The sequence below is a fragment of the Colius striatus genome, chromosome 6 (assembly GCF_028858725.1).
Source record: "Colius striatus isolate bColStr4 chromosome 6, bColStr4.1.hap1, whole genome shotgun sequence".
In the NCBI taxonomy this organism is placed as follows: Eukaryota; Metazoa; Chordata; class Aves; order Coliiformes; family Coliidae; genus Colius; species Colius striatus.
This window is the reverse complement of record NC_084764.1, coordinates 16670414-16690726: the sequence shown is the minus strand read 5'-3', so window position 1 is coordinate 16690726 and position 20313 is coordinate 16670414.

Genomic DNA, 20313 nt, shown 5'->3' with positions numbered 1-20313 from the left:
ATTGTATTGGTTGATTACTGTAGATCACTGTATCTAATAATCTACCAGTAAGATACATTAAGTAAATGTAAATCAGAACAAGTCCTGGGAATATTAACAATGATGTACAGGAATGGCAAGCACAGGCACAGAAAAGCACCAAGAATAAATAAAATAGATTAGATTATAGAATCTGACCCACTATATTCTTAAATCATAGAATTACAGAATCAGAGAATGGTAGGAGTTGGAAGGGACCTTTAGAAAGTACCTAGTCCAATTCCCCAGGATCACCTTGATCAGGTCACATAGGAACACGTGCAGGCGAGTTTTGAAGACCTCCACAGAATGAGACTCCACAGTCTTCCTGGGCAGCCTGTTCCAGAGCTTCGTCACCCTCACAGTAAAATAGTTTTTTCTTATGTTTAAATGGATCTTTTTGTGTTCCAGCTTCTTTCCATTACCCCTTGTCCTGTCACCAGATATAGCAGGAAAAAGTGATACACCAGACTCCTGACATACACCATTTAGGTCTTTGTAAATATTAATGAGATCTTCCTGCAGGCTTCTCTTATCCAGACTAAATAGCCCCAATTCCCACAGGCTTTCCTCATAAGGAAGATGCTCACATCCCCTGATCTTGGTGGCCCTGTGCTGGACTCTCTCCAGAAGTTTCTTGTCACTCTTGAGCTGGGGAGCCCAAAACTGTACACAGGACTGTCTCACCAGGGCAGAGCAGACAGGAAGGAGAACCTCCCTGAACCTGCTGGCCACACACTTCTTGATGCATCCAAGGATGTCATCGACCTTCTTGGCCATGAGGGCACATTGCTGGCTCATGGTTAGTTTATTATCAAACAGCACTCCCAGGTCTCTCTCTGCAGAGCTACTCTTCAGCAGTTCAACCGCAGCCTGTACTGGTGCGTGGGGTTGTTCTTCCCCAGGTGCAGGACTCCACACTTGCCCTTGTTGAACCTCATGAGGTTCCTCTCTGCTCAACTCTCAAGCCAGTTGAGATCCTGCACAGCTTTCTGGGGAATCAACCAATTCTCCCAGTTTGGTGTCATCAGTGAACTTGCTGAGGGTACACTCTGTCCCCTCATCCAGGTTGTTGATGAGGATGTTGAACAAGACTGGCCCCAGAATTGATCCCTGTGAAACTCCATTGGCCACAGGCCTCCAACTTGATTCTGTGCCATTGATCACCATCCTCTGGGTTGTGTCAATCATCCAATTCTCCATACACCTCACTGTCCACTCACCCAAGTCACACTGCCTGAGCTTTCTGATGAGGATGTTATGGGAGACAGTGTCAAAAGCCTTGCTGAAGTCCAGGCAGATGACATCCGCTGCTCTCCCCTCATCTAGTCATCCAGTTACACCCTCATATAAGGCTACCAGGTTGGTCAAACAGGATTTATCCTTGGTGAATCTATGTTGACTCCCCTGATAACCATCTTTTCCTTCATGTGGTTAGTGACAACATTCAGGATGAGTTACTCCATCACCTTTTCAGGAATGGAGGTGAGGCTGACTGGCTTGTAGTTTCCTGGGTCATCCTTCTTGCCCTTTTTGAAGACTGGAGTAACATTGGCCTTTCTCCAGTCCTCAGGCACCTCGCCTGTCCTCCATGAATGTTCAGAAATAATGGAGAGCAGCTTCGCAACCACATCAGCCAGCTCCCTCAGCACTCTTAGGTGCATCCCATCAGGACCCGTTGACTTATGAGTGTTAAACTTGGCCAACAGGTCTTTAACCTCTTCATTATCCACCAAGGACAAGTCCTCTGTTGTCCAGACCATCCTACTACCCTTGCTGGACTGAGCTTCCCAAGGGCTGGCCTTGCCTGTAAAGACTGAAGCAAAGAAGGTATTCCATAGTTCAGCCTTCTCTGCATCCTCAATCACCAGGGCACCCTCTGTGTTCAGCAGAAGGCCCACATTCCCCCTAAGCTTCCTTTTGCTGCTGATGTATCTGAAAAAACCCTTCTTGTTTTCCTTTACTTTCCTGGCCAGGTTTAATTCTAGAAGGGTTTTAGCCTTTCTGGTTGCACCCCTGCATGCTCTGGCAATGTTCCCGTACTCTTCCCAAGAAACCAGGCCTTTTTTCCACCTCTCTTATATGGCTGCCTTCTCCCTGAGTTGTCCCAGCAGGTCTTTGTTCATCCATGGAGGCCTTCTGCCTCCTTTTCCCGCTTTTCTACTTGTGGGGACATGCTGAAGAAGTGGCACTTGAAGATCAACCAGCTCTCTTGGGCACTTCTACCATCTAGCCATCTACATCATCTACATCTACCTATCTCATGAGATCACAGAATCACAGAATCTTAAGGGTTGGAAGGGACCTCGAAAGATCATCTAGTCCAAGTGCCCTGCCAGAGCAAAACCACCTAGAGTACACAGGAACTCATCCAAGCAGACTTTAAATGTCGTCAGAGAACTATACTCAACAACCCACCTGGGCAGTCTGTTCCAGTGATCCTTCACACTGACACTGAAGAAATTCTTCCTTGTGTTTCTTTGGAACTTCTTATGTTCCAGCTTATACCTGTTACTCCTTGTCCTGTCATTGGACATCACCAAGAACAGCCTGGCTCCATCCTCCTGACGGCTGCCCTTTGCATAGTTCTAAACATAAATGAGGTCACCCCTCAGTCTCCTCCATGCTAAAGAGCCCCATCTCCCTCAGCATTTCATAAGGGAAATGCTCCACTTCCTTCATCGTCTTTGTGGCCCTATGCTGAACTCTCTCCAGCAGCTCCCTGTCCTTCTTGAACTGAGAGGACCAGAACTGGACACAATATTCCAGATATATTCTCACAAGTGCAGAGTAGAGGTGGAGGAGAACTTGTCTCAACCTACTGCCCACAGCCCTTCTAATACACCCAAGGATGCCATTGGCCTTCTTTGCCACAAGGGCACTGTCGTGGTTTGGCCCAGTTAGCACAACAGCACCACGACAGTTTCTCGCTCGATGTCCCCATTCACCCCCACCCTCATTAAGATGGCGGAGGACCCAGTGAAATGGGAGTAAAAAGATAAGCAAGATTGTTGTGGATTGAGACAAGGGCAGGGAGGGCTCACTGCCAATTATGGTTCTGGGCAAAACAGACTCTAGTACTCGACTTAGAGAGGAAAGTAGGAAAGTTTATTCTACAAGAAACAGAACAGAATAAAAGCAAAAAGGGAGTAGGATGATGAGAAAATTACAACCAGCACTTTAAGATCTCCCTCCCCCATCCCTCCTTTCTTCCCGGGCCCAGCTCACTGCTCCCGATATCTCTACCTCCTCCCCCCGCAACAGCTCAGGGGGGCAGGGAGTGGGGGATGTGGTCAGTCTCTCACAGATGGGCTCTGCCGCTTCTGTCTTCTCAGATGAGGATGACTCCTGGCATTCTTCCCCTGCTCCAACACGGGGTTCCTCCCCCGGAACACAGTCCTTAACAAACTTCTCTGGTGTGGGTTGTTCCCAGCAGCTGCGGCTTCTGCCGATACAGGTTCCCTCACACGGGACACAGTCCTTGGTGAATATCTCTGACATGGATTCTTCACCGCGGTTGCAGTTTCTGCAGTTGCAAGGTCCCTCTCTCAGGACAAGGCCTCTTCTGGGCCTAAGTTTAATGAGCTGCTTTGTTGTGGGTTCCTCCCCACAGTTGCAGCTGTGGATATTGGGTCCCTTCCTCGGGACAAGGCCTCCTCCGGCCAAAATCACTGTCCCTGGCTCGGGGCCTTTAATGAAGTGAATCGCTGCCCCTGGTCCGGGGTCAGCTTTAGCAAAATGAGTCTTTGCCCCTGATGCGGGCTCATTATCAAAATGAGTCTCTCCCGCTGATGTGGGGTCTTTAAAGAAATGAAAATAAATCTCAGCTTCACCAGTTCTCTCCATAGAATGCAGGGGAGTCTCTGCTACAGTACACCTCCTCCCTTTCATCACTGACCTTGGAGTCCGCATGGTTGTTTCTCTCACCGTTCCTACTCCTTGCACCACCACCAGCCAGAAGAAGAGAAGAAGGGGCAGAAGAAGGAAAGAAAATGGAGGAAAACACCTCCCCTTCCGGCTTCTTCTTAAAAAGTGATCGTGGAGGCGTCTAATTGGCTCAGCCCCAGAAGTGGGTCTGGCTCAGAGCTGGGGAGAGTTGTGAGCAACTTCTTACAGGAGCCATCTTTGCAGCCCCTTCCCCCATACCAGAAAAGGCTGTCATGTCAAACCATGACAGGCACATTGCTGGCTCATGGTCATCCTACTGTCCACCAGGACCCCCAGGTCCCTTTCCCCTACACTACTCTCTAAGAGTTCATTCCCCAACTTGTACATGGGGTTATTCTTTCCCAGATGCAAGACTCTACACCTGACCTGTTGAATGTCATTAGTTTTCTCCCCACCCAACTCTCCAGGCTATCTAGGTCTCCTTGATTGGCAGCAAAGCCTTATGATGTGTCAGTCACTCCACCCAGCTTAGTATTATTAGCAAATTTGCTGACAGTGTCCTCTGTTCCTTCTCCAAGTAGGTCTTTGAAGAGGCCAAAGTCGGCTCGCCTGAAATCCAGGGTCACAATCCTGCTTGGTGCTCTGCTTTTCCACACCAGATCTTGAACTCTATCATCTTATGGTCACTTTAGCCAAGGTTGCCTCCAACTTATCCCCAACCAGCCCCTCCTTATTTGTTAGCACAAGGTCTAGCAGCACACCTCTCCTCGTTGGTTCCTCAACCACCTGTGACAGGAACTTGTCACCAACATTCTGTAAGAATCTCCTGGATTGAGTGTGCTTGGTTGAGTGGCTTCTCTAACAAATCCTGATGGATGATTGAAGTCCCCCATGAGGACCAGGGATTGTGATTGTGAGGCAGCTCTCAGCTGTTTGTAGAAGGCCTCATTCACTTCCTCTGGCCTGCAGTAAACTCCCACAACTGTACCACCTGCCTTACCCTGCCCCTTAATTTTCACCCACAAGCACTCAACTTGCCCCTCATCCCCACCTAGGCAGAGCTCAATGCAAATTAATTGCTCCCTCACGTAAAGAGTAACTCTACTGCCTCGCCTTGTTGGCCTGTCTTTCCCTGAACAACACATAGCCTCCCATGGCTGTGCTCCAGTCATGTGAAATGTCTCATCACGTCTCTGTGACTGCAATGAGGTCGTAGCTCCACATCAGCACCCACATCTCCAGTTCCTCCTGCTTACTTCCCAGGCTGCATGCGTTGGCATAGATGTAATGCAGGGGCTTACTCAAACACACAGATTTCCCTGGATGGGTGAAAGAGGATCCTCCCTGATTTGATACTCTCTCAGGGTGGTCAGCCTTCTGCACTTCATCATGGTGTGCAGCTGAAGGGTACTCATCTTTGCATTCCCTGCCCTGCCCTGTTTCCCTGTTAGACAGGATGTCTCAGTTTTTGCCATTTTACCCCCTAGCCCCCAAGCCATTCAGCTTAAGACCTCTTGATCAATTTGGCCAGCCTAATGCCAAATATTTCAGTGCCCTTGTGAGAGAGGTGTATTCCATCATGCCCTATCAAGTCATAGTCCGCAAAGAAGGTTCTATTGTCATAAAAACTGAAACCTTCTCGCCAGCACCAACCTCTTAGCCAGGAGTTAACTTGTGCAATTTTTGTACTAGTGACTTCCCCTTTTCCTGTGGTGGACAGAATAGAAGAGAAAATAACTTTTGTCCCCTATCCTTCACTTGCTCACCCAGAGTTTTAAAATCCTTCTTGATTCTGGGAATATCATGTCTCATTACATCATTCATACCCATTCATACCCATACCGATCCTGAAGAACACCTGGTGATAATAAAACTCTATTCACACAGAATGTAGTAGGTTCTATGTATTTAAAAGACAAAGAATTTGGCAATTTAGCCAAATCAATACTTAGCCACTTAAATCAATACCAAACTCCTCTGTGCTTGCTTACATCAAGTCCTAACTCTTCATTTAGTAGCAGTCATAATTAATAAGGATTTTTAAAGGAGCAAAATGGTTAATTCTTTCACTTTATATAGTTTTCAAAGGTTAACTTGAGAATGAATATGAAGACACTGCCTTGAAGATGGATAATATGTTTCAAAGTCCTTTCGAAACACCCTGTAATGGACATTTTAAAAATAATTGAGAAACATATTGCTAACATGCATATATCTGATGAGAGCCATTTGAAAAGTGAAAGCATTATCCTAAACTAAATTGGAAATATACATACAGCCAAAAAACCTATATCTACAGACATTTAAGTATGTCTGGGTAATGAGCTATGACTTATAGTGTTTATCTTGTGGTCCTAAGATTTTTCAGCAGATGTATTAACGAAAGTAGAACAGTAACGGATTCTATACTGATCCTGGATAATGAGATAATGGAATAATAAAAATAGCTTTCAAAAATTTAACATCACTGCTTGCCTACTAAATCAGGAAAAAAGGGGGGAAATATTACTTCCTAAATTTCCTTTACAAAAAGGTAAAATTATTTTTAACTCTTGTCCTCTCAGTGCTTTCCTTGATGTTAAAAGGCATAGAAAGATTGGACAATGGCTGTAAAGAAGGTGATACACTGTTCCTGCACTTAAGAAAATATTTTGAACTGAAAAATCAGAATCATGTATAATTTCTTTGTCAATGTTAGACAGGACTAAGGAGTTTCCTTTTCCGAGCATTTGTTTAAGGGGGAAAAAATTGTTTTTTCTTAACAATCTTATGGATTCCTACAAAATTTCTTAAGATTCAAGAATGTAAATTAATTTGGGGTTTCCCTCAGAAAAAAAGTTTGTTGCAATGATCAGTTAAAGGATGGTGTTTGCAGAACAGAAGGTTATAGTGGCCAGATAAGAAGTAGATGTTTGGGCTGAACCAACTACAGGAAACCTTTATTCACTTTTTTAAAGTTGGAAGGGACCTTTAGAGATCATCTAGTCCAAACCCCCTGCAGAAGCAGGTTCACTTAGATCAGGTTGCATAGGAACATGTCCAGACGGGTCTTGAAGACCTCCAAGGAAGGAGACTCCACAATCCCTCTGGACAGCCTGTTCCACTGCTCCGTCACCCTCATAGTGAAATAATTTTTTCTTATATCTAAGTGGAACTTTTTGTGTTCCAGCTTCATCCCATTACCCCTTGTCCTGTTGCTAGCTACTATAGAAAAAAGGGATGTCGCAACTTCTGACACCCACCTTTTAGATATTTATAAATGTTAATAAGATCTCCCCTCAGTCTCCTCTTTTCCAGACTAAACAGCCCCAGTTCCCGTGGCCTTTCCTCATATGAAAGATGTTCCAGTCCCCTGATCATCTTGGTGGCCCTGCGCTGGACTCTCTCCAGATGTTCTCTGTCCCTCTTGAGCTGAGGAGCCCAGAACTGGACACAGTACTCCAGATGAGGCCTCCCAGGGCAGAGTAGAGGGGAAGGAGAACCTCCCTTGACCTGCTGGCCACACTCTTCTTGATCATTGTCTCTTCTTCTTTCTCTTTCCCTTTCCCTAGGGATTTTGGTGCAGATGATGAACACCTTTTCAACTAATTTGTTCCTCTAGAATAAGAAAGCAGTTTTAATGCAGATTCTTATCTATTTTTTTATGTTGACTATTGAATTGTATTAGTGACACATGTTTCTACTGGAACATGTAGGTCATTAACCCATTCATTAAAAGTCACTATATGTTAATTGAATCAATGAGAAGAGTTCATACTCTGTACCAGATTCACTGCTGGCATTTTCAGTTACAATATGATGAAATCAAAACCACTTTTTAATATAATGATGATAAATCCAGCCCCTATGATTCACCATTTTGATTTGCACAATGTGATCATTCTTTAAAAAGTGTGCTTTTGAGTACTCTCATTTAAATTTGTGCATTAAATACCCACTATCAACTAAGCAATATTTAGAAATTTTATATACTTTTTAGCAGACTTTAGTATTGAATTCTAGTTCCAAATTACTGTTGTTTGATTTAATTTTTTCTACAGCCTGTCTGTCTCTCCCTGGTGTGTCTGACTCAATACCTGTGAAAGAAGTGTCTTCTATCAATCAATGACAAAAGTGCTGAATCTGAAAATGCTGACTGAGCAAATTGGAGGGCAGGCAGGCTGTTGACAGCAGTCAAGGGAAGTTAAAAAAATTCTATATGAGTGTCAAATGCCTTTTAAAAAGCTATTCATCGATTAATCAGGAAGAAAAAATTATGCTCCTCAAAAAATGTGAAATAAAACCATTAACCTGAGACTGGCTCTTACAGGGAAAAAAAAACCAAACTTCTATTACTCCAGCTGAACTTTGTCTGACAACAATGACTAAAAAAACAAGGACATATTTCATGGTTGCCTTCTCAATATTGAATGCCAGGTAAGGTTTTATGTTTTCCACAGTGAATTAGATACAGATTGAGTAAACATGTTACAACCATTTAGGAGTTCCTAAACAAGGATGAATGTTTACAGTAGCATGTAAGTTCAGTAAGGACTTTAAAGATTTTAACCAAATTTGCATGAAGAATTGCAATGTTATTCATTGCTCTGAGGTAGTGACTATTATTCACTTTCATTGTCTAGTGATTAATTACTTTACATGTAAGATATGTGCAGAATTTAATTTGTAATAAATACATGCTTACTCACAGTAATACATTTAATTAACAGCAGACTTGTACATTCTGTCATAAAAGCATAAAATAATAATTCTAAGAAACAAATGTAATTGTGCTGTTTAGGAGGGGAAAATCATGCCTGTTGTCATTATTTTCTTGGTTGTGAGTGAAGTTTTCACTCTTCATATGCAGAAATTAACGATGCAAAATAACAACTGATGCTGGGAATTACACATATGAATATTGAACTTAGTTTTTATCTTGTTATGTTTCCTTTATTTTGAGATCCTTATTTTCAAGATACATTTCTTTAAACACTGGCTTCTTAGCAAAACGTAGGGAGCTCCTTCCTCAAAGAAGTGTTTGGCAAGGCCAAAATTACACAGGTAGTGCCAACAGAAAAGAGCCACGTAGAAGAATAGGAACTGATTTTCTGCAAAGCCAATTGATTTGATAATTGTAGCTCATATTGGCAGACAAATTCAAGATGTCATTTAGCAGTGCTTTGTCAAGGTTAATGAATATGCTTGTCTCTGGCTAGTAAGAACAACATCACTATGGATCACAATTAGCTTCTCACAATCATCTGTTGTTTACATCACACAGAGCAATGTGCCATTTCATAGATACAAAATTACCTATTTTATGTTCTGTCCTACACAAGGGAACTTTTGCATGCATGTAGCAAATGGGCTGCACTGAGTTCCTAACATTAAAATTCTAAGTTTTTAAACAAAAATATTATTTAGGGAGTGAAAAGACATGGGCCAAAAGCTATTTAAGAGCTCTGAAGCTGAACTTCCAGACAAAGCATTATTTTCCTTACACTAGTTATTGTCCCATGCAGGATTCTTGTAGATTTTTATACCAGGACCTTGCAGTTTTGATTAAATCATTTAATACTGGTAATAATTTACTTTGGTGAATCTCAATCATTATCTTAAAACTTCAAATCTTATTTTCTTAATGAATTAGTTATATTCCATCCACACATTGTTTTGATGGAGTAATTGCCATCAAGTGGAAAAGAAAGATATGAAATCTTGGAAACATTCCTCAACCATATGTTTACAAATAAATAAATATATTCCATTTTTAAATTAAGTAAAAAAAAGTATTTTTAAACAAGAATGTTGAGCTGCTTGTTAAGATTTTGTTGATATAATTCTTCCAGTCCTCTAAGAAATTAATGTAATTTTCATATTTGCTTATAGGTATCATACTTAAAATCAATAAAATTGCCAATGGGAATCAGAAAGATTTGGCTTACACTTTCTGCTGAACAGTTTCTAGCATTGTATTTTATAACCACAAGAGTTCATGACAATAAGATTAAGATCTGAATTACTCTTGCGGACCAGATCTTTCCTTCCACCTGACACAGACTCTTTCATCATTAATCAAGTCCACAAACATTCATTGTTGCACTATATTAAGAGCTAGAGATTTGTAATATAATTAGATCAAGATAGGCTATCAGATATATCAAAATATGGAACCTGTCTTTGTGTCCATGATCAGAAATCAAACTAAATTGTAGTCTATAATGGAAATATAGACATTAATGCATTTGTCCTGGTATCACCAAAGCCTAATATGGCTAAGTTTCAAAAAATACAAAAATAAACCTCCAATCTCATAAAATGTGTACAGTAAAAATGTAGTGATTCACACTAGCTGAAAACATCATCACAAATTACTGTTTTACAATTTAATGTAGTAAGTGAAAAAATACAATTAAAAACAGACTAATGTGTCTTAAAATGCACTTTATTCATTTGTTTGACAAGTATAATTTTGTTATGATAGTACTTCATGGTATACTTGTAAATGTTCAATAGTGCATTTGGCAAAAGTAACGTAGTCAAAGTAATACAAGATTTCATTAAAACACAGTTAAAGCATCTTCAGGTAAGACATGGAAATATTTATAGTATATGGAAGTATACAGACTAGTAAGTAGAGAGTTACAAAGATTTTACTTTAGCAAAATAGTAAGAAATATATCTTGCTTGTGAAAAGAATATCAAAACACATTTGTTTTTCACCCATCAATGGGTAAATTTGTTAATTCACTTTTAAGACTGGAGTATAGTCTGTATGTTCTCTACAATATTATTAATCTTCCCAATAGAAATACTGCTAATGTAGCTTCTCTATGTTACTGTGAATCTGTTCCTAAAATAAACACAAATGCCTGAGCATACTTGCACCTGTAAGCACCAAAGCCAAAAGACTGACTAAAAAGTACTAACAAATTCTTGTTGGGTTTGTTGGTTTTTTTGGTTCTTTGTTTTGTAGGTTTTTTTGTTTGTTTTTTTTTTTAATAAAAGCACTCCTGATAGCAGAAGGAGAATAGTAGTCTATAAAAGCTTTCTCAGGGAAGGACTGAAAACATGACTGGTTTTCCCCTTCTTTCAAAATTCATCCTTTCCAAGTGGAAAAGGAATAAAAACAGAGTGGTAGCAAGTAGGCACATAAACTGTAAAAAAAAAAAAAAAAAGAAAATCTACTTTCAAAATATTTTTTTTTAAAATCTACATGATAAAAACACTGAAGGTTCACTCCTCCTCCCCCACCACCAATACATTGTCACTCATTCAAACTATAGACTCATCCTAGTGCAGGACTAGAGATTTTAAGATGAAAGGATAAATTAAACTTTCAAAATATTTTCCCTGTGGGTTTTTTGTTTGTTTGTTTTGAAAGGTGATAAAAACTATTTATTTTAAAAGTTATGTCAGCATTATTTATTAACTTTATTTTTTTAATTTTTCCTTGAAAACAACAAACTACAGTTGCAATCACCTGAATAACCATCTCAGTAGAAATTTTTAGCGTTATATTTCAAATAAGTGGTAAAGCAGCTTAAGCAGTTCAATTATTCATTGAGTTAGTCTTATCAATGTAAATGCAACAAGATAAATCAGGAGAGAAAATGATTTTCGTTTGAACACTTATATTGGCCAGTAACAAAACAGTTCATATTTATATTCCAGTATAATCTTATGGAAAAGTGAGAACTGCCACATGAAAATGTAGAGGCAAGAATACAAATATATGTGTGGTACACATACTCTTCATGTGAAAATGAATGTATTTAGTATTTATTTGACAATAAAAGTACTTGGTGTAGAAAACAGTCAAGATCCCTAGTGAAATAACACGTTAACAACATCACTACCTCTGGCTGAAACATTCTTCAAATTAGGTGAGGGCACTTGGGTCCCAGTACTAGAGTCTAGCATAGCTTTAGCTCAATATCTACAGACATTAGGCTGTTCATGTTGAACTGTAGTTTGCAGTCCAGATTTTGGTCTGAAGCTCAGTGCCAGAAGTAAGTTTTGCTTTAGTCCTAAAATCACTTCATTGATTTGTTAAAAGCTCAAATACTAAAAAAAAAAAAAAAAAAAAAAAAGGCATTTCTTAGTTTGCTGTTTGAACTGTTCTGTCAAAGCATGTAGCTAATAAGTCTAGATTCATACCATTGGAAGACTGTGACCAAGAAAAAAGTAGCAATTTACATTAATGTATTCAGGCACTTTTATGTATATTTTCATTTTTAACTGCATTGATTGTTATCAGTTCTGCTATATTGCCTTCTATTAGTCCAATTAAGTTTAAAAAAAAAGAATCATGACTAGACTTTTTCAAAAGGAACAAAATCATCAATGAACATATTTCAATATTGGCTTACCATATTAATTGCAAGAAGTAAACTAGTCTTGTACTTCAGATAAGAAAAATGACACTGCCTACAGCTATCATATGACTGGTGCAAACTGTGCATATGATGTAATTCCCAATAATGTCAATGGTGATGTTTCCATTGATGTCACTGGCACAAGGTCAATTCCTGCAGGGAAAAGCTGTGTCCTTCTGGAATCAGTTGAAAACACAGTGAAGTTAGAATATTATGCCCTCTGCTAAGGTACCAGCAAATAAAGGAATTTTCTTAAAATAGTTCACAACAGGTTCCCAGTTTGGCTTTTTTACACTGTAACATCCCCCCTCTAGTCAGTGCCATTACTCTGAAGACAGGGTAAACTTTGAAAGTGAAAGACTGCAATTACATGTCATTACGGTAACCAGGCAAGATTTAGCAGCTCTGTGTGTGCCCAAAAAGAAAAATTATCTAACGTGCTTTGTCTTTAGACCAGAAACAAATAGGTGAGAGGATGCCAATATTGAAAAGCATAAGAAAACTTAAGTTCAATGCACAAAACATAGTCATAAAGGGCATAGGACAGAGAACATAAACATTTACATTTTTAAATTCTAAAAGTCAGGAATACAGGGTATGTGATATGCTGACTTAAACAAGGAATATGTTACCATCATTAAAGTTTAAGTCATCCCAAAAAATCCATAGTTTATTTAGGTATCATGTGCCTATCTAATCAAGGCAAAAGAGCTTCCTAAAGAAGCTTCATCTGGTAAAATTGGAATATTAATATTTTTTTCTTAAATAATAACATAAAAATCAAGTTTTCTATTTTGGAAAAGAAAAAAATCCATTACAGTTACAAAGGACCTCTGGAGGCCCCTATTCCCTTTTCCTTCCTTTCAAAAGTAAAGTCACAACAGAGGATGGACTGGTAAAATAACTGAAATATTATTTTGAAATATTTGTTATTATGGACTCAACTTTTTTCATGGGCAAAAAAATAAAGAATGTGCCATTTCTTCTAAAAAATAGCAAAACACTCAAACTGAGGAAATGCATAGGTGTAGTTCTGTGTATCTCAATTTCTTCTCAGTTTTGTCTTCTGACAATTTGATTCACAGAGTCATACTGCTCTTGGTCATAGCTCATTTAAGATCACATTTCTATAAATTACACAAGTATTGTTTCCATTAAGAATCGTTATATCCCATACAGACTTTCCCTGGGAAACATTACGTTCGCTTCTTGTTAGCTTGCCGCTTCAGAGATTCCAGCAAGATCTCTGTCTCTCAGAAAAACTCCAGATGTTAATTCATCCACACAAACATTTGTTCAGGAAAAGTCTGTTCTACTGAAATTGAAGAGCATGGTGCATTTTAGTTGCTCTTATTGTGCAGGTCTGATTAGCAAAGCCATTTTGCCAGCACCTGTCACTCTTTCAAAATTTCAGAACTACTTAGAAAAGTGGTGATATATTATATACTCTTCTATCAGACAGTTCTCCAGTGACTCAATCAAATATGCAGTAAATCAATAAAAAGCTTCATTTTCAATTGTCTTACACATTTTAGCTGTTTGGACAAACAGTGAGACATCTCTAATCATTGAAGGTGCAGCCACATTATCAAATCCAATCTCTTTTCCAACAGTGAAGAAAATATCCTTAAAGGTGAAATCTTCAGCAACAGTAATTTTTGCACCATTTTTATATAATCTGCTAAACAGCATACCAATCAAAGGCCACAGGAAAACCATTTTGTTAATTTATTTTGCAATCCTGTTCTCTCCACTCACAAGAGGAGGCATGAAGAATCAGATTGTAACAATGTTCTCAGTTGTTTTCAGTAGAGTTTCTGAAAGGTTATTCCACTTAACTGAAGTGCCTGTGAAAATGACGTGTAAAACTCACCTGGTTCTCTTCCTAAGCTTAGACCAAGCTGGGGAACAGAAGAGGAGAGAAAGAAAAATGTTCATAGCTGGAGAGTTCTTATTTGTTAGTGCATAGCTTCACTATAGGGTACAGGTACTATGTTGTTTGTTTATAAATTATATGTGTAAGTGGACCCTTCTTTTCAGGAGGAACAATTAAAGGAGCCAATAATAACTTATAAAAAGTCATTCTACTGTGAGGGAGTGGGGCATTAAAATAAATAAGTTGCAGTGACATCTAAGAGTCAAGTCCTGGAAGAACATCCTTCTTTAATTAGCTCCGAGGGTCTTGCTTGTTAGGGTGATGCACAGTTAAATGATCATGAGTCCCAAGAATTAAGATCAAAGGCTAGCCCATATAGGTGTGATGGTCCAGGCAGACAGAAACATCAACTGGGTGGATCTGAAAGGAGAAAAAATACAATAAGAAAAGATTCAGGAACTACTGCAGGAGTCACCCCAAAGCATGAATGCAAACTGCAAGGTAGCAGCATTAACTTGCAACAGAAAATCTTCTGAGCAGAAGTCAGGCATTGTAACAACTAATAGCTGCCCTACTGGCATCTAGAGCTGGCAATATGCCAAAGGTTTAAGAAAATGAGAAATAAAGTGAACATAGATAGATTATCCAAGTAGTAACTAAACGATGTTGGTCATCACAAAGTACATTCATTTTTTTTCTATATAGCATGACAAGTAAAGAGGAGACAGGTAAGGAAGTTTCAAATGAGGAGGGAAAGTTTTGGAAATATAGTGTAACAATGGGAGAAAAAAATATGTATGTTCAAAAAGTTAGCTTAACAAAAAGAGATTAGAGTCAAGGACTGCATCAACTGCTATTTTCATATAAAACATTAATTTTGTTTTAGAAAGAATGAAATTGCGGTTACAGGCTTCAGTGACAGGACAGCAAATGTTTCCCACTTATCAAACAGAATTGTGAGATGAGTAACTAAGGGCTCTGTACTAGTTTCTCTAGGCTTGAGGCATTGTTAGTTAGAGTCACTGAGAAAGTGACAGGAGAATTTTTATTTTGGATATAGAGTCACATCTGGAAAACAAAGATGATTTTTCAGTACCAATACAGAAAAGGTAGTTGACTGCAAAAAATGTAAACTTGGTGTCATGGTTTTTCCCAGTCAGCAATGAAGCACCATGACAGACTCTTGCTCAGTGCCCTCCATCCACCCCACTCTCCTTAGGATGGTGGAGGCCCCAGCAAGATGGGGAAAAGAAAAGATAACCAAGGTTGTTGTGGATTAAGACAAGGGCAGGAAGACCTCACAGCCGATTATGGTTTCAGGCAAAACAGACTCCAATACTCAGAGAGGAAAGTAGGAAAGTTTATTCTACTACTTACAAGAAAGAGAACGGAACCAAAAAGCAAAAAGGCAGTAGGATGATGAAAAAATTACAACCAGCACCCTAAAATCTTCCTCCCCCATCCCTCCTTTCTTCCTGGGCCCAGCTCACTGCTCCCAATACCTCTACGTCCTCTTCCCTCAAGGGCTCAGGGGGACAGGGAATGAGGGATGTGGTCAGTCTCTCACAGATAGGCTTTGCCTCTTCTCAGATGAGGATGACTCCTCATATTCTTCCCCTGCTCTGATACGAGGTCCCTCCCACGGGACACAGTCCTTACTAAACTTCTCTGGTGTGGGTTCTTCCCAGTAGCTATGGCTTCTGCTGATACAGGGTCCCTCACACAGGACAGAGTCCTTAATGAGTATCTCTGGTGTGGGTTCTTCCCCACAGTTGCAGCTTCTGCAGATACAGGATCCATCCCATGGGACATGGCGTCTTCTGGGCATAATTTTAATGAGCTTCTTTGGTGTGGGTTCTTACTCACAGTTATAGCTTCTGTGAATATGGGGTCCCTCGCATGGGTCATGGCCTCCTCCGGCCATAGTCACTGCCCCTGGCACGGAGTCTTTAATGAAGTGAGTCACTGCTCCTGATGTGGGGCCTTTAGCAAAATGAGTCATTTCCCCTCATGTGGAGTCTTTAATGAAATGCAAACAAATCTCAGCTTCACCAGTCCTCTCTGTAGAATGCAAGGGAGTCTCTGCTCCAGAACACCTCCTACTCTTTCCTCACTGACCTTGGAGTCTGCATGGTTGCTTCTCTCTCTCTTCCCACTCCTTGCATTGCCATCAGCTGGAAAAGAGAGGACAGAAAGAAACAGGAAGAACTCTCCTCTTCTGGCTTCTTCTTAAAAAGGAGGGGCATCTAATTGTCTCAGCCCCAGAAGTGGGTCTGGCTCACAGCTGGGTAGAGTTTTGAGCAACTTCTTACAGGAGCCATCTTTACAGCCTCTTCCCCCTTACCAGAAATGGCTGTCATGTCAAACCATGACACTCAGAAGTGAGATGACCCCGTCCATACCTTTCTGAACCAATGCAAATCCAGCACGAAATTGATTTCCACCATCTTCATGGTCACTAGTATCATAAACAATAACAAATGTCTAATAAATGACAGATGTTCAAATTCCACAACTATTAATGGAAACAATGACTACCTTCCTGTTCAACTTTAAAACACCCATAAAGACTCCTAGAGTTACTTGCATACACCTCTGCAACTTACTCTGAAAAGCATTGTACTCATTTAAACACTAAGGTTGTCTGAATTGACCAGAGGACTACACTGATCTGAGAAATAACATTTTGCATTTTGAAAAAGTGTTGAGGTTTCATTTGTTTTGTTGTGTGTTCTTTTGCTGAGAGAGAGAGAGTGGATGATAGAAGTGTTGTAAGCAATAAGAGAATTTGATGAAAGCCTATATTTCCAAGTCAAAGTCATTCTCTTTAGAAAATTGACTCCAGATGATGTATTAGATGATGTTTGCATGCTATTCATTTACTTTCAGTCAAAAAAATTAAAATGTCTACAACTTTGATTTCCCTCAAACTAAAGCATTGAAATATCCTTTAAGAGTGATATAACTCCTGTTGATGAGAACAAAATTGCAATACTTTAAATCCTATTCTACAAACTTTGTTTATCCTGAGAAATACCTTGTCATCTGTGAAATGAATTCAGAAAGCCAGAAGGTAAGATTTTTTTAAAAGGCAATATTCATAGCAGAAAATTCTCTTTATTACAAGTATATTCTGATTAAATCATTGAACTTTTCATTTAAATCTAAGAGCCATGTAGCAGAGAACTCAAGTCTCAAGAAATCTTTCTATTATTTTCAATATTCACTACAGAAATATAGTATTAATATCCCATATTATTCTTCTACAAGCCACTATGATAACTTAGAATTAACTAACATGAATACACCATAATCCTTCTTTGTTAAATATACAGAACTGAGCAAGGCTCCTAATGAGATTTATACCTTTAACATTTTCAGTTTAACTCTAGAGTCTAGATTGAGTTTGCATAGTACATCATGTGATTATATTTTATGCATAACCCTATATATAGAAAGCAAGATTTTGTAAAAATGCTGAAATGCAGCTAGTAGTGTCATGTGAATATTTTTTTATTATGTGCTAGCAGCATTTTTTAGGTTTCTCAATATCTGATTATTAGTTTAGCTATATATAATATACACAATCATCCATTGCCATAGATGTTTAAGAGGAGGAGAACCTCCATCTGTTTTGTGTACCAAAAGCTATTGGAAATTATATAGCTGTTTTGACAACACACAATGCAAGATGAAAACAAGGGTTTGTCTCTCTATTCTTTGTCACATTGCAATGTTATAGTGTTCTTCTGGAACAAGGACTGTGGAGAAAAGTGTAGCTTTAAAAATAGTTTGCATTAGAGAAGAACTTTAGGAATACCAGCAAGATCAGAAGCCATTAACTAGACCCTAGCAAACCACAAGGCACTCAGATCCTCACAATGCCTGTATTCTGAACAGACAACCCTTTGGTGGCACCCGTGAGACTCATTAATTTCTCTACAATAATGGCAGCAAAATATAGGCTTTCATGAAAATAAATACTTGTTTCAGTTCCACATTCACCAGAGAAGCAAGTGGATGGCATAGTCAGAGCAAAACTATTAGTCTGCACAGCTCAGGAACTCTATGGCATGTGATCTGCCTTTGTCTTCAATCTTTGGGGAAGAGATACTTGCTACCAGTAGCTTGGCAGAGTGCACGAGAAAGCCTGTGTTATAAAAAGCTCTCTCCCATATGACATCTTTTGAGATGCATGGGAAATGACAATTTTTGGGGATGTCTTCTAGCAGACAGATAGCTTTTTGGAATAGTAAATCCATGCACCTGACTTAAGTCTTTCATAGAATCATAGAATGGTAGGGTTTGGAAGGAGCCTTTAGAGATCATCTGGTCCAACCCCCATTCAGAAGTGCAACTATAGCGTTGTCATGCACAGAAAGACAGAAGAAAAAGCAAGCTTCTCAGTTTTGGAAAATGACATAGGTATATTGGCAGTAAAGACAGGAACAGATTCTACTAGGGGTGTTTCTTCTAGCCCCTCTTATGAGTAATATTTTGCCTTCTTCATGGAATATGAGCAAGCACATCAAATGTGTTTCACAATTATTTTCATTCTAAAGTACAATAGAGAAAACTTTATTGGAATAGTTGGTAAATATGATAAAAACAGAACTGTCCAGTTTTAATTTAGTGTTTATCTGTGGGGTAGTGGCTGTGTTTTGGGGACTACTATAAATCTGCATTTTGTAGTTGCTAAATTCTACCAAAGCATCCATTGTTTAAGAACACTTAGTGTCAAACTAAAATTCTATGAAATGAAGCTGGCTTTTACTGTTAAAATACTTCACTGACCCAATCCTTAACAGTTGTTTATAAAATCAGGGACCGCTACACTGTTATTGGGCAGACATTTAATTACACAAAATACTGAATGGTGCTTTGATAATACTTAAAAAATAAAATGTTCATAATAATTCTTAATTGAAAGAACCAGGCTTAAACAGAATTTGGTAGTGTCTCATAAAACTACCATAGCTATTTGCTTATAACCCTTAAATGACTGCAAAATTCAGAGTGATCTACACTCAAGAAAGCCCAAAGGCTAGACAAGACAGCAGTGAAAAGAGACATTGTTTCCTTCTGCATTTATCACAGTTAACTTCCATGTCCAAAGTCATAATACTGCATATTATGCAACACATCTTCCAGCAGCATTATAAACTATTTAATACCTTAAGAGCTAATCCACAACTTTTCATTTTAAAAAAAAAAGAGGCCAGGCAGCTTTCATTTACTTGTTATTAAGCTATTGTTTATAACATAACATTTGAAAATTTCCCTTTCAAAATTCAATTCCTTGACAAGGTTATATCTATAATCTACATATAACTAATTATGGTTTTGAGTATTTTGTTGACTGTCCAAAACTTACCTACTGAGTTCAAAATGAGAGAACACTTTCACTTTATCTAGTCAACAGAAGCCTTCACATATAAAAAGTTACGTAAGTATGAGACTGCAAATGTCATGCTAACCTATTAAAGTTTTAGAAAATTAAATCCCTTTTATTTTTGGATAAGAGACAACTAAAACAACACAGCTATAAGTATTATTTGATTTATTTCTTTTTCCCTGAAGGATGTATTAGATGCTTACTTTACCTAAGGTTTGTAATTATGAGGATGAAAACAGTGGGAGCTGTCTAAGGAGTGGGTTCCCAGCAACTGTAGATATCATTGGAGCACACAAAGTATTCAATGACCTTTGACATTAAAGTGCTTTGTGTGAACTGGAGTATGTAAATAAAGCTGAAAGGCAAAGTCTCAGCCTTTGAGACAAAGAACATAACTAAATTATCTTAAATAATTTCAGTTAATTAAAAAAAAAAAAACATCCTTATAACATTGTTGGAAGTGCTTTGTTTGCAAAATCAAGTATTAAAGGAAAAAAAAATCTACGTATAAAAGCAACATCTGCTTAATTTAACTTTTAGAATTTGTAAGTAAATTCAGTTATTTAAACTATGTCTCATGTTATGTTGAATCTCCTCTTTCATAATAAATCCTGCCCTTCAAGGATATCTATATCCAAAGTACCTATCCTGTAATGTAGACTATAATAGCCCTCTGTGTTAAGAAAAACGGGGACAGAAATAGATACTGTATGATTAAATGCTGATTGACAGTTCCATCACATGCACAGCTCTTCTTAAACAAAACTGCAATAAAA